General features: G+C 35.6%; 1 long non-coding RNA gene across 4 annotated transcripts in view; it reads right to left on the reverse strand.

Moving 5' to 3' along the window:
* LOC134758943 (uncharacterized) overlaps positions 1-13,740 on the reverse strand; it is a 201,861-nt gene that overhangs the window by 62,160 nt on the left and 125,961 nt on the right. For all 4 annotated transcript variants that reach the window (XR_010134743.1, XR_010134745.1, XR_010134744.1 and 1 more), the window contains 2 exons: positions 2,975-3,097; positions 1,097-1,269 (listed from right to left, as the gene is read on the reverse strand). This is a non-coding gene — a long non-coding RNA (uncharacterized lncRNA). The remainder of the gene's footprint in view (positions 1-1,096; positions 1,270-2,974; positions 3,098-13,740) is intronic.

The following is a 13,740-nucleotide window of genomic DNA, read 5'->3' on the forward strand; positions in this document are numbered from 1 at the left end:
CAAATGACTTTGTGATGTCAAATGACTGAGTGTTCTTTGCCCTTGAGCTGCTTGCAGGTAGAGTCAGACATAGGCAAATTGCAATTATATATAACCACTGCAATAAAGATGTAAGCAAGTATTATGGGACCATTGAATAAGGAGCAATGAGGAACACCTTTCAATAAATGTGATGAAGCAAAATTAAAACTGTACTTGGTCACTAGAATATGTTTGTTTCCCACAGGGACAGTCTTAATAATAGTAATTAGAATAGATAAAGTGTAATTGGTACTCACTAAGTGCCAAACATTGTTCTAGAGATATTGCAAGGAATATTAATCCCATAATTCCTACCCAATTTATATCACTGGGCTAAAAGAACATAGCTTCTGTACCTTCAGGTTTTAGTGCACGTAAGTGTCCTAAACCTACCACAGCAAACTCACAGGGACAGGACACTGCAGGACATATTAACTTTTTAAGGGAAACACTGTAATACCCAATATCTGTTGGACATCATATGAAATACTAGCTTGAGGTATTTCACCATTTCTACATTCGAATGCACTAAACTACATAATTGACATCATCATATCCTTGAAAAGTTGAGCTTTCATCAGTTGCTGTTGCTGTGTAAAAAGCAAGTACTCTGCAAAAATCAATATGGATTGGGAAAAGATGGGGGATGGCCATGCCCAATATAACTGCATGGCCTGAAAAATTGTGCAGTACTCAATAGCTATACACCTCCTATTAGTAAGTAACTGTAGTTATTTAATTATAAAAGAAAAATATTTTTTTTAAATTTCTGTTTACTCTTTACAAAATAACAATGATTTTATTAGGGCATAAAATATAATAGGCTGTTGGTTCTAATTACTTAATGAAAGAAGATTAAATTATTTATTTAAATTGTCATTTTGTTTGGTTTTCAGCATTTGTTTTAAAAAATAACAGGAATTCTAAGGGTGCTGTGAACTAAAAGTTTGGGAACCCCCGATCCATAGGGATTCTATTTAGAATATGCCCCCAAATGCCTATTTTGAAGTTTATGTAAACAAGAGCAATTTAAATAGGTAGATTTAATTAAATATATTTTACCTCCATTCCTTACCTTTTCTTAGGAATACAGTCAGTCCAGGGTTGCACTGAGTAGCCACAAGATACAAATTAGTGTAATAACTGCTTCCCTTTATTAAATAATAGGGATAGAATCTACAGTCAATCTGACTGTGTGTATATACGGCACGGTTGCAAAATTACTCACACCCCACTCCTATAAATGATCTGGAGAAAGAAAATGAAAACAAAATACATGTAGTCCAACTTAGTTTACAATTAAGTCCAAGTAATCATTTAAGTGGTCCCCTTAGTTTTTCACTGTATTTTATTCATATAATTGTAGAAGCTTCCACAAGCTTCTATTTCTTTGTACTCATTCATCTGGAAGCAGTATGGGGCTGCGGCAGTGGGCGAAGACAATCTCTATGGGATCCTCTGGTTTTTCTGGACAGTGAGGATATTCCTCATCTGCCTGTGCTCTGATTAAACTGCTTGTACTCGTACTGAACTTGTGGATCAGTGCACATATCTGATCTGGCCTTCCTTGTTCTGAGTTGGCTCTCATCATTACATTGCACCCACAGTGTCTCTGCCATGTCCTCCATCCTGCCCTTGACTTAGCAAGTCCCATGGTAGGCCTGCTGGTTCACACTGCAGCTACTTTCAACTATTCCTTTAGAAAGATCAAAGGCCTTCTGTGCCCTCAACACAAGCAAAGAGGAGTGCAGGCAAACCAAACACCTGTCTTTTTTCTTCAGATAAGCTGTGTATATTACTCCTTGTATCTTTTTTTCCTTTTTTGCTGTCTTTTCTTAATACCTTTGGAACAAAAGATGACAACCTCGCCTTTACCTTATCCATGTGACAACATCCATGTTACAACATCCATGTTACAGTCTGGCCTCTTGGGGAAGTATTAATGGAAACCAGGATGTGGGAGAGTAAGATAGGCTTAGAGATGAGACTTTAAATTTGGAGTCATCTTAAAAATATTTCACCAAAAACATGTGTAATAAGGAATCATAACTCTAAAGAAAAATGTTTCAGTTCCAAGCCTTTGAATTTTAAATCATTGCAAAACTAGCAAGCTGGGAATGGTTATGTATCAAAAAGTTTGGACTAAAGTCTATCCCTCAATATAGTAGGGCACAGATGACTTCAAACACAATTTGAAGGACACAAGCTTAATTTTCAAAGTAACAGTAATGATGATATATTCATATGCCACAACAGACATAAAGAATAAATTTTGGGGCTGTGAATTCCTTCAGTGATTTTCAAAGTGTACCATATAGAAAACTGAACATTTAACTTAAGCTGACCTATTTATTAGTTCTTTTTTTTTCAAAATATCAGATTGCATAAAAATGTGATTTCAGGGTGGAGATTGGAGCTCCAGGAAAGTGAACATTGCATTTCATTGTCTGCCAACAAACTTGTACAAGGCAGGCAATGGAGTATGATAGAAATAACACTGGTGGCAGAATTAGACAGCTTTTGATACAAGTACCTGCATGCACTTGAATGAATTCATTTCTCTTTTGGAATGACATTTTCTCATTTGCATGAGATAGTTCAACCAGATGATGTTTCTTCTTTAAACCCCTATATTCTAATAATGCTTTTCAAAAGAAAACCATATTTTAACCTTTTTTTCAAGAATATAATCTTCATGAGATCATTACAAGTAGCTCATCATTATTGAATAGTGTACCATTACTATATAAATAATAGAAATATATATATATATATATAACACTTCTATTAAATAAAGGGAAGACATCATCTGAATTCTATCCATCATGGTTACTGAACATGATAAAGACCATTGAGCAATACAGTTCTTAGCATTTTATCAAACAAATTAAACTTTTGAAATTGAGAGGTCTTGGCATTATTGTTTTTAAGCCAGGCTGCAAAATAAATCTACCTTTGTGTATCTTGCACTGATTACGTTGTGGTTTTCTGCAAATGGGGCGTTGGTGCATGTAAACAAAATAGTTCCACTTAGCAGAGCACATAGCTCAGAGCCTTCTGTCCTGTTTTCAGTGACCTGGAATGTACAATGAGAGCAGGCAGTGTCAAATAAAGGGCTCGACTAGTATATTTGTGGACAGATAGAACCTTCATTTTTACCATATATTTAAGATAAATTCACTTCCTTCTAGAAAACTATTATGGGGAAATAGAAGCATTGAGTTCTGTTTCATAAAGATTTCATTTGGGAGATTGTGAAAAAGAAGAGGGAAAATGGATTGGGAACATCTCCACCCCTGCTGCGAAATAACAATAAATTAAAGCCTTAAAAGGGGAAGAAAATCCTTCCAGTAGCTTATTAGAAAGAATTATATTCACAATCACACTACTTTGGTAAGCAATATTTTACTTATTTGATATACCTACAAATTGTTTTTCTGCAGCAAGCTCATTTAATCACTGACATTGATACGTTTAGTCTTCATAAGTAGAAAAACAAATATATAAACCCAAATGTATTAGACAGTTCTATTGCTTACTAAATAGATAATAAAGAAAAATATTATTGTGACATGCTTATATGTTAAAAATAGATTTATGGTCATCATTTTAAGTGAAGTAACTTCTTTTATGTACACATCAAAGGTAAAATCCAACTATATATATATACTTTTTTTAAGGAATTCATGAAGGCAGTTTAATGTTTCTTAATGGGAGAAAATTAAGCTGAATTGGAAACGTGTTCCTAAGTGTATTTGCAGAAGATAGGCTCACACTTCAGTTTTGTTTTGTCTTTGTTTTGTTTTATTTTTAATCTAAAGTTCTATTGTATTTCCTCAGGCAACATTAGGAGTATTAGAATATACTTATGTTAAGTGAAATATTCTAGGTTTAGGTAATTAATAAATGAATTTCGATTGTAAATGACTAAAAAATCCAGATGTCAATGGAATTAAGGATCTAGATGCATGTATCTGGGTTAGCATTGAAAATGAAGAAATCTCAAAGTTCTAAAGCCAATCAATTCTCCCAACTTTGATGTTTTAAAGCTCATATTTTACACTTTAGTACATTTTAAGAAATTATGTACATTCATTTGTGCAAATGAAGAAGACTTTACGTATTTCATTTATATACACCAGCAAATTTCTGACACTTGAAATAAAATTGAATTTTTATATGCTACCATTTAAGGCACCCCTTTAAGAAGCTAGAATTCATTTCCCCTATTAACTACTTCATTGTTCATTTATTAAAATGTTATCTTTACTTTCGTAGTAATAAGTCGGGCTTTATTTTCTTTATCAGTAAATTGTATTTGCTTTAACAAATGCAGCATTTCTTTTAAAAACAGTTTATGTTAGTTCCTACCAAGTGATCAATTTAATTCTCATCATGTTATTAGGGCTTTTTGTTCCGTATTTCTATTTTAGTAAATGTTAGTTTACACAGATAAAGCTTTATTAAATTAAGCTATATTTGTTTTCTCAAATGGAAATCTCGCTCTTCCTCAAAAATCTAGTGAGGATCATTTCCCTTCCCACTTTTACTCACCCAGGTATTTTTTCCGTTTAACATTAAATCTCTACAGGTATTTATCTATATTTTAAGTATACTTATAATTTCATCAAGGCAAGACTATTTAGCAAGTCAGTCAATGTAAGCGCAATGCTCATTTTAATCATATTAATTTGCCTCCTCAGAGAAAGAAGGTTAAGTTTCCATCTGTCTCTGTCAATTTTATTTCTTTCCAAGGAGACAACAAAGACATTTTTACCATATAGGTATAAAATGCATAGGTATGGTAACCCAGGTTCCCTCCCATGCCTACTCAGTTCCCTATTGAACGTTGCACCAACAAGTGGAAAGCTTAAGGAGGAATGACACTAGTGGGCTCAGCATCTTCACTCTCAGTCTCTATTTAAAAAGCAACAATCCCAAGCCAGAAAGCTTCAGTGAGTCCCTTGTCCTTCTCTACTGCTCCAGGACTCAGAGCTTCACTATTAGTGATGACCTGCCCTGTTGGGATATTGCATATCCACTTCATGCATAAAATTAATTCCTTGGTACAGGCAAAATAATGTCTCATCAAACCCCCTCACTATAATTTCTGAAGAATGAAGACAAGAAATATTTGAGAAAGAAAATGTTTTATGTGAGATACAAAACATAGGTTTATAGATTTGACTAGCCATGAAAAAATAAAGATTTTGGAAGTGTTTTATATGGGCTTTGCTATAACATGTTAAATTACTAAAACTGTCCAAGAGTGACGTACTTTCTAACTTAACAGATAATAGAATCCTGTGGCTACACAGACTCTCTGCCTAGTGCAGCAGGACACAATGGCATTGTCTTGCTTTGTGACAAGGAGAAAAAAAACCCCCTCTTTGACTGCTTTTCCTCAGTATTAACACTTATTTCTAACATTTTTTCACACAAACCCTGACCTCCATTTCACCCTTTTAAGTGATTCTCTTGATTATCACAGCTATATTTTCTGTAGTTTGACAGTCTGAAACATACTTTCTCTACCATTTATGTCTGCACAGAAACAGTCTGGTTCTCAGAGAATTCACAGAGTAGGAGTGGATGCAGAAAAATCACCATGCCTACTCTTGCCCTGGACGACACCTTTAACAGGCTTTAAATTATTTGGACAGGAAGCAAAACCATTCCCAGTCAAGTCAATGGTCTGCCGCTTGTTTGTAAAGCATTGGCTGCTACCAGCCTCCCAAAAACAACCCTTCAAGGAAGGAATTTATATAGTAAAAATGTGAGAGTCACAGAGGCTTGAAGTTTAGCTTAGAAATACTTTTAAAATAAAGCATGTCACCAGCAAGTTATTTTCAGAACTTTAACAAAGGATTCTAAAGTTTATATGGAGAGGCAAAAGATGAAGAATAGTCAACATAATATTGAAGAACAAAGCTGGAGTTCTGACTGGCATTAGCTGACTTCAAGACCTATATAAAGCTCCTAGTACCACATTTGGTATTAGTGAAAGGAAAGACAAATAGATCAATAGAATAGAATAAAGAGCCCAGAAATAGGCCCACATAAATACAGTCAACTGATGTTTGACAAAGGTACAAAGGCAACACGATGGAGCAAAGATATCTTTTTAAATGATGCTGGAACAACCGGACATTCACATGCAAAAAAATAAATTTAAACATAGACCCTATGCCCTTCACAAAAATTAACTAAAAATGGGTCATAGACCTAAATGTAAAACACAAAACTTCTAGAAGATAATATAGGAAAAAAACCTACATAACCTTGGGAATGGCAATGACTTTTTAGATACAACACCAAAGTCATGATTCATGAAAGAAATAATTAATAAGCTGGACTTTGTTAACATTAAAAGCCTCTGCTCTGTGAAAGACAATGTCAAGAAGAGAAGACAAACCACAGACTGAAAGAAAATATTTGCAAAACAAACATTGGATAAAGAACTGTTATCAAAAATCTACAAAGAAATCTCAAAATGCAACAATAAAAAAAAACAAAGAACCCATTTAAAAGTAGAGCAAAGACCTTAACAAACACCTCACTAAAGAAGATATACACATGACAAATAAGCATATGAAAAGATGCTTCAATCATACATCATCGAGGAAATGCAAATTAAATCAACAATGAGATACCACTGCACACCTATTAGAATGGCCAAAATTCAGAACACTTACCCAAATGCTGGTGAGGATGCAGAGCAACAGGAACCCTCATTCACTGCTGGTGGGAATGTAAAGTAGTACAGCCACTTCAGGAGATAGTTTGGTGGTTTATTATAAAACTAAGCATGCACTTATATGCAATCCAGCAATCATGCTCCTTGCTATTTACCCAAATGCATTGAAAACTTTTATCCACAAAGAGACTTGAACACAGATGCTTAGAGTAACTTTATTGATAATTGCGAAAACTTGGAAGCAACCAAGATGTCTTTCAGTAGGTGGATGGATAAATTAAATGTGATACATCCAGATAACAGAATATCATTCAGCACAAAAAAGAAATTAGGTATCAAGCCATGAAAGTGATACAGGAGTACTGGGAAGGGCAGGGCGTGGTCCCTTTAAACGATACAGAAGTGAGGAAGAGAAGTGCTGGGAAGGGGAGGGCGTGGACCCTGGCTAGGGCTCTACCCCACAGACTTAGGTGAGGACAGGCACTTCTGCCCTCGCACTCAAATGTTGCATTTTCCAAGACCACCCTCACCACGCTCCCATACTGTGCCTATAAAAACCCGAGACCCTAGCAAGGCAGAGACAGAGGCAGCTGGACATGGAGGGGAACACATTAGCAGAGGAACACACAGGCGGCTGGACGTCGAGAGGATCACACCGACAGGTACCAGCTCCCCATAGGCCACTGACCAGCAGAACGATTCAGAGTTTGGCTGGGGCAGCTGGAGGAGATCCCTGACCGCCTAGCTGCCCGACTCCAGGGGAAAACCAGTTCCCTTCTGGATCCCTCATCTGTTGAGAGCTACTTCCACTCAATAAAACCTTGCACTCATTCTCAAAGCCCACATGCGATCTGATTCTTCTGGTACACCAAAGCAAGAAACCCCAAGATACACAAAGCCCTTTGTCCTTGCGACAAGGTAGAGGGTCTAATTGAGCTGGTTAACACAAGCTTCCTATAGACGGCGAACTAAAAGATCACCCTGTAACAAACGCCCACTGGGGCTTCAGCTGTAAATAAACATTCACCTCTAGACACTGCCGTGGGGTCGGAGCGCCAAAGCCTGCCAGTCTGTATGCTCCCCTATAGGTTTGAGCAGCGGGGCACTGAAGAAGCAAGCCACACCCCCATCGCACACCCTGCAAGGGGACACAAGTGAACCTTTCCCGTTTCAAAAGGACATGGGGGAACCTTAATTGTGTATTATTATAGGAAGTGAAAGAAGCCATTCCAAAAGGCTACATACAGTATGATTTCAACTGTATGACCTTCTGGAAAAGGCAAAACTACGGAGACAATAAAAACATCAGTGATTGTCAGGGGTTGGGGAGACAGGGATGAATAGGCAGAGCACAGAGGTTTTTAGGGCAGTGAAACTACTCTGTATAATAATATAATGGTGGATTTATGTCATTATACATTTGTCCAAATCCATAGAATGTATAATACCAAAGTGAACACTATGGTAGACTATGGACCTTGAGTGATTATGATGTGTTAGTGTAGGTTTGTTATTTGTAACAAAAGTACTGCCTGGTGGAGGATATTGATAATCCAGGAGGCTATGTATGTATTGGGGTAGAGGGTATGTATGAAATTTCTGTGTCTTCCTCTCAGTTTTGCTGTGGACCTAAAATTACTCTGAAAAATTAAGTCCTAAACAAATAAATAAATAAAGTGTTCATTCCCATAATTCTGCTTATGAAAGAAACTGAGGCCCAACATGTTTATATACCAGCACTGGTCACATTCTTAATGGGTAAAGCTGAATCCCATTTATTTCTATTCTAATCTCTGGGAAACACTCCTTTTCCACATACAATTACCTACTTGTACTTTTTATTGTAACTAGTACTTGCAGTGTTAAGTCAAGTGAATGATAAATACTAAATTTGTAATTAGAATAAGGGAGTATCAGTAATGCTTCCTATAGGCCAGTTAGTGAGTGATAATTACACCGGCCAAACATATAGGGAGAAGGTGATTGGAGATTAAAGTAATAAATAAAAATATTTCTGTAGTGTTTTATATGCAACTCTTTCTCTTTAATTTAAAAATGTTTATAGTATCTTTTATAACAACTTGCTTTCTTTTTTTCTTCTTATTCTTCCTCTAAGTGTTGGTAATATGATTTTCCCACACTCTCTTTTTATAGTGCCACTGAAGTATAAAACCAGTCAGAGATGAGAGAGCAGGGCTAGTAGGGTACAATTAAGTTTATGGCCTGAGTCACTTCTTTCTGAGGCTATAAGTTACATTCAAGTTTTAAGAGAAATCATAGGTACAGCCTGGTCACATGGGAACTGAGCACATTTAGGGAAATGTAATTAAATAGTGTGGATTTTACAAAATCCATTAAGTGTGTTTTTATAACATCTCTTCACCAATCCTCATTAAAAGGAATTTCAACAGGTACTGAGACATCATCCAAAACAATGTGCTGCAGAATCACAGATGGTCTACATAGCAGGGTAAACCTCAGGGACTTCAGGAAAAAGCATTCAGCAACCTAAAACTTCAGAGGCATCAAAAATTCCTGTTGAAAAAATTTAGCAGGTTAAGGAATTTCCTCCTGAGTAGGGGCATTCATCTCCATCTAAGTCATTCGGTTTTTTGTCTAGATTATTGTGCTTGGATGGGAAAAGCATCACAAAATCACAGGTTCACCTTTCTACTACTCAGAGAAAGAATTTCAATTATCAGAGGAAAATACTAATAATTAGAGAAGCAACATAGAAAATGAAATTGCAAAGAGACCATACTTGAGTTTATCAGACTAAAATGTTATGAACGTTATATTTTCAAAAACAAAGAACAAATCTTAATATTGAAGTTCCAGATTGAGTGGAAGATATCAGGACTCAGTTTCCTGAATTTTATGAGAGATCACTGAAACCTGATTTTGAATTGATATTCATCAGGCCTAATTTTGCCAGCTTTATAAGCCAAGATTGACTCTAAATTTTATAGTGCTCAGGGCCCTTTTTTCCATTCTTTTAAGTTCTTTTTTCAAAGTAGTGTATGCACATGGTTAAGCAGATCCCACGGTGCAGAAGATATTCTAATGAAGAATAAGTGTCTGCCATCCCTCTCCCATCCCCCTCAGTCCACCACTCCACATTGCTGCTTCTCTTGCTGCCAAGAAAAATAAAATCAAAACCAAAGTATCTCCTGCTTTTAACTCTTACTCCAGTTATTGCCAAGCCTTTACATATTAAACCTGTAATTTTATTTATTGACTTATCAATTTAAGATTTTATCTATTAACTTAGCATTATGAAACTTGAAGATTTATTTTAATGAACTCCTCTCTACTTTTGAGTTCATAGAAGTAGAAAGTACAATTGTAGTCATTAGAGAATGGGAAAGGTAGGGAGAAGAGGAGGATAGGAAGAGGTTGGCTAAAAAAGTTACATTTAGATGGGAAGAAAAAGTTCTAGTGCTCTGTAGTACTGTAGGGTGAAAATGGTTAAGAATAATTTAGTGTGTATTTTCAAAAAGCTAGAAAAAAATTGAGTGTTTATAGCACTCAATTTTAGCACAAATTTAGCTCAATTTTAGCACTCAATATTAGCACAAATAAATTATAAATGTTCCAGGTGATAGACACGCTAATGACCCTGATCTGATCATTACACATTGTATACATGTATCAAACGTCACTCTGTATCCCATAAATATCTACAATTATGATGTGTCAACTAAAAATAAAAGGAACAAAATAAAATCCTCTTTATTTTAAAAGGTATTATTTAGTTTTTCATTTGTCTTCTGTCTATTTTTGTAATGTTAAAACTCTATTTCTTGTTCTATCAAACTTTAGAGAACATCTGTCCACCACTCCCCGTTCCACCTATTTGATATTATTAGTTCCACCATGTTCCCACTACTTCCTACGTCTCCATTCATGTTCCCTGATTTCTGTCAGCTGTATCTTTGCTTCCACAGCTAAATGGCCAAAAATATTAATGTTCTGTTTTGTAAGTATATTTAAATTTGTTGCCAGTCTATTAAACTTTGACTCTGTTATGGCCTCCTCTTAATATAGAGGGTGTTGTCAAACCCTCTGTAATAAAACAAGCAAAAACAGTGGTAACTTACCTTCTGAAAGTTTTAGGATATTTTTTAAGCTCGTAAGACTGTCCTTCTAGATAAATTATTAAGCTGAAGCTACTTAAGCCGATATTTTATTAGAGGGGTGGATGAATGATTTAGGCCTGTTATTGTTTTTATCAACTCTGGGAGAAATTTGTCAGATGCAACACAGGATCGTGTGTAGCTTTTATTGATCGTTTCATGGCCTTTGACTCCAAGTCCGTGAATCAGTTATAGGTCTAACTAAATGAATTCAGTATAGGCCAGCAGCTTTTGATGTAACTTGCACTTAGAAACAGTCTCCTGGTGAGTCAGATAATAATTTCCAGCAGATAAAATAGAGATGTGTACTGACTTCCCTTCTCTTCAACTAGTTCTTTAATAACTCAATACTTCTTTAGTGTGAGCTTGGTGCAGGCACCTGCTGGTTCTCCAAGTAAAGAGACCAGGGAAACAATCACCTTCATGTGTGCTGGGAACATTGTTTTATTGTCACAAATTAACAGTATTTTTGCAGTGCTGTCTAATTAACATCAGATAGAATAGCTAAACATCAACTATTGCATGAAGAGTGTAATTATTTTTGGTAATGAACATCTAGCCTCCATCTACTTTATAGTGAACAGGCTTGTAAAGCTCCCTAAGTCTGCATGCACAGGAATTATTTGGAAAGCCTGTTAGGCATACAGTCTCCTGGAAGATCTTCAGTTAGTAGATGTGTGAGGTGGGGCCTGAGGATCTGTGATTTAGAAAATCTTCTCAAGTGATGCTAAGGCAAAGTCAGGTTTTAGAATTATTGTGTTAAGCAAGCCATCTTGCTTATTATTTACAGATACATTGTGCAATCAGTTTACTTATTTAAATGTAAACAATTTTTCAAATGATTTTTGAAGATTTGTTCCCAAGTCTATAGCAGGTGTTTAGTAGCACTTACTTAAATTTATTTTTTCTATTTTAGAATTATCATGGCCATGTTCTTGATATATCCTTTGGAAATTTGGTTATCCATCTGTTTATAAGTTGTAACGGATGCAAATTTCTTTTCGGAGGATATCTTGTCTTTGCTCATGGAATCATTTACACTCAAGTGAGCTTTCTGTTATGCCTCAGCTCATCTCCTTGACGTGTCTTTTCAGGCACATATTTTTTATGAGTTAGGTTCTGTTAACCTAAATTCCTACCTAAAATTTTGATCACCAGTGCATATAAACCAACTCATAACTGGCAATATAATATAATTACACTCCAGATACTTGTCAAATAATATAACCTTGAACTCTCTGTTGCCCAATCTCATTTAAAAATTGTGTTAAAATAAATAACACTTTTGAAAAACTATGTGAAATATATGCATTACAACCCATGACAAAATTTTTCCTTGGTTCAAGTCAGAACAAGAGAGAACTGAGTAGTGTTCTGCATTGTTTTGGCCCCTAATGTATTACTTTCATTAACATTGGACCACCAGCCTCCATCGAGAGAACAAAAATCTATATAAAATCCATAACAGTGATTACTATTAAGATCTTACCTATCTAGTGTTTAAATTAATGGAAAAATTTGAAAAGCACTGAATATCTATAACCTTCAAAAGATGGAGGAGGATATAGTGATATCTCTCAGTTTAGGAATGCGACTGTAAGTGTAGAAATTAATTGTTGACCCATATTTTGTCTTAAAAGCTCACCTATTATTTTCTGCTACTACATACATACATGTTGATTTTAATACAAATAAATGATTATAATTTTCCTCTAAATTTTCAAATAAATTTCAATTCCACAGAGATGTGTCGTGTTTATCCCATGGGTCTAAGTAGTAACAGGTACTTGGCATGACTATCAGAGGAAGCACACCCCAGTTATAAAACCAAAGTCAGTGTCCTCTTTTGAGAATTCAAAGGAAAAAAATTTTTCTAGTCCTAGAATGTTGGAAAGCTGGGCTTCTGATGAACAACTCTTTGATTTGTATCTTAAAGATACCATAAACATTGTAATTCCTTCTGTTTCTACCTTTATCCTCTAGAAAGCTTCCAGTTATATTGCCAACCATCTTGAACATATGTTCAGAACAATTGGGCATGTGACTTTTAAAAATTCTAATCAGTTATCTGGCTCCATTTTATTTTTCTGTGTTTTTATTCTTCTATAACAAATCTTGATCCATTTCATTGTTTAGAAAAACTCCTACCTTAAAATCCCAAATTCTAATAATTCATTTTCAGACTATAAGCTTCTGTATTTCCACTTCTTCCTTCACTTCATATTCTATGACATCTACTCTTTGTCCTCATGGAAATCTTCACTCTCTTTATTTTCTGCTTGATATACTCATTTCCCACTTTGTGAGACGGTATTAAGATCCGTCTGGTCACCCAAGCCTAAATCCTGGGAACTACCTTGAAAATCTCTTTACACAGTACCCTACCTCCAAATATTAATTGTTTTCATTTCCACTTTTTTAAAATTTTGAGAATTTGTGTTTTCCTTCTTTATTTCCACAGCCATCATCTTAATTCAGACAGTCAACACTTCTTGCCTCTACCTGATATTCTAATAGTCCCCTTAATGGGCTCCTTGCTTCAAGTCTTATTCCCCCAACCCCCAACCCCAAATTATTTCCCACACTGTTGCTAGAGTTATCTTTTCAAAATTTTAATCATTATACATCACATTATACATCACATTATCTCATTCAGCTGCTTAGAGTTCTTCAGTGTCTTACCACTGTCTATAGAATAAGGACAAACTTAAGCATAGCACCCACAGTCCCTCATGACTGACTGATCCCCAGCTACCCTGTAGAATATTTCCTCTCACGACTCCACAACATGCTCCACTTCAGCCTGGCTAAGTACTTCAATGCTCTAAGGGTACCATACTGCTCCCTAGCACTGGGCTTTTGTAGCCGGTATATCTTCTCTCTAGA

Source organism: Gorilla gorilla, chromosome 6 (genome assembly GCF_029281585.2).
Source record: "Gorilla gorilla gorilla isolate KB3781 chromosome 6, NHGRI_mGorGor1-v2.1_pri, whole genome shotgun sequence".
Lineage (NCBI taxonomy): Eukaryota > Metazoa > Chordata > Mammalia > Primates > Hominidae > Gorilla > Gorilla gorilla.